The sequence below is a fragment of the Crocuta crocuta genome, unplaced genomic scaffold (genome assembly GCF_008692635.1).
Source record: "Crocuta crocuta isolate KB4526 unplaced genomic scaffold, BGI_CrCroc_1.0 scaffold32, whole genome shotgun sequence".
Classification (NCBI taxonomy): domain Eukaryota; kingdom Metazoa; phylum Chordata; class Mammalia; order Carnivora; family Hyaenidae; genus Crocuta; species Crocuta crocuta.
In genome coordinates, this window is record NW_027529424.1 from 13,432,967 (window position 1) to 13,434,004 (window position 1,038).

At 61.5% G+C, this 1,038-nt stretch overlaps 1 long non-coding RNA gene across 1 annotated transcript in view; it reads left to right on the forward strand.

Moving 5' to 3' along the window:
• Positions 1–287: 287 nt before the first annotated feature.
• The window catches only part of LOC144226945 (uncharacterized), a 15,264-nt gene continuing 14,513 nt past the window's right edge, over positions 288–1,038 (forward strand). The window contains exon 1 of the long non-coding RNA XR_013333795.1: positions 288–431. This is a non-coding gene — a long non-coding RNA (uncharacterized LOC144226945). The remainder of the gene's footprint in view (positions 432–1,038) is intronic.

A 1,038-nucleotide genomic window follows, 5' to 3' on the forward strand; every position in this document is an offset into this window, starting at 1 on the left:
CACAACCTCACCCCCCCCAGTCCCCTCCCAGCGGCGTCCCCACCAGATGGTACATTTGTTACAGCGACACCTCGTCAACATTCAAAACTAATCACCAAAACCAAACATACTCTCAGCACATGATCCAGTAACTGTGCTCCTATGTCCGGTTTTTAACAACAAAAACAATTAGAAGCCTGTGGCCACACAGAACCCTGCACGCAGGCGTTTACTCATAATCACCAGAACTCGGGAGACCCCGACGTCCCTCGCAGGTGACGGAGAGGCCCCTGCGGTCCGGCGGACAAGGGGCGCTACCCGCTGGGGACACGAGCTCGGAAGCCGGGAAGACACCTGGAGGAGGCGTCAGTGCATCTGGTCAGGAGGTGCCCGTCTGGAAAGGCTGTAGATCCTGCCTCCGGACATTCTAGAAAAAGCAGACCATGGAGACAGTGAGAAGACCCGGGGCTGTCGGGTGTTGCAAGAAGGGGTGGCTGCTGGGGCACAGAGGGTGTCTGCGGGCAGCGACCCTGCTCCGCGCGGTAGTGACGGCCGATCCGTGTTGTTCGTGTGTGTGAGGCCCGAGAAGGTGCGCCGCCAGGGGTGAGCCGGGGCGGCCACGGACTCTGGTTTTGTGTCCGGATGTCCTTCACGGAGGGTCCCTGGCGGGGGCCCGGGCGGCTGGGGGGGGCGTGGGTCCGAGCCCCGCGCCGGGCGCTGTGCTGACGGCTCGGAGCCTGTGTCCCCCGCCCTGCCCCTCCCCCGCTCGTGCTGTCTCTCTCTCAAAAATAAACAAACATTTAAAAAATTACAAAAATAAGTTAATCGGTTGTGTTGACTAGTTTAACAGAGGAAATACTTGGAAAATCCAGAGAGGCCACAGCGCAGCTGAACCGAGTTCGGGGTTCCCGGGGACGCCCCCGGCTCGGGTGTGCGGTGAATTCCCACAGCGACGTGGGTTCTAGAAACTGGAGCCGATCCGAGTACCGCAGGGACCCGGGAGCGCCCCAGGGTGCCGGCGGCCGCCGTCTGGGCGCAGAGGCAGGAGCGGAGCAGCTG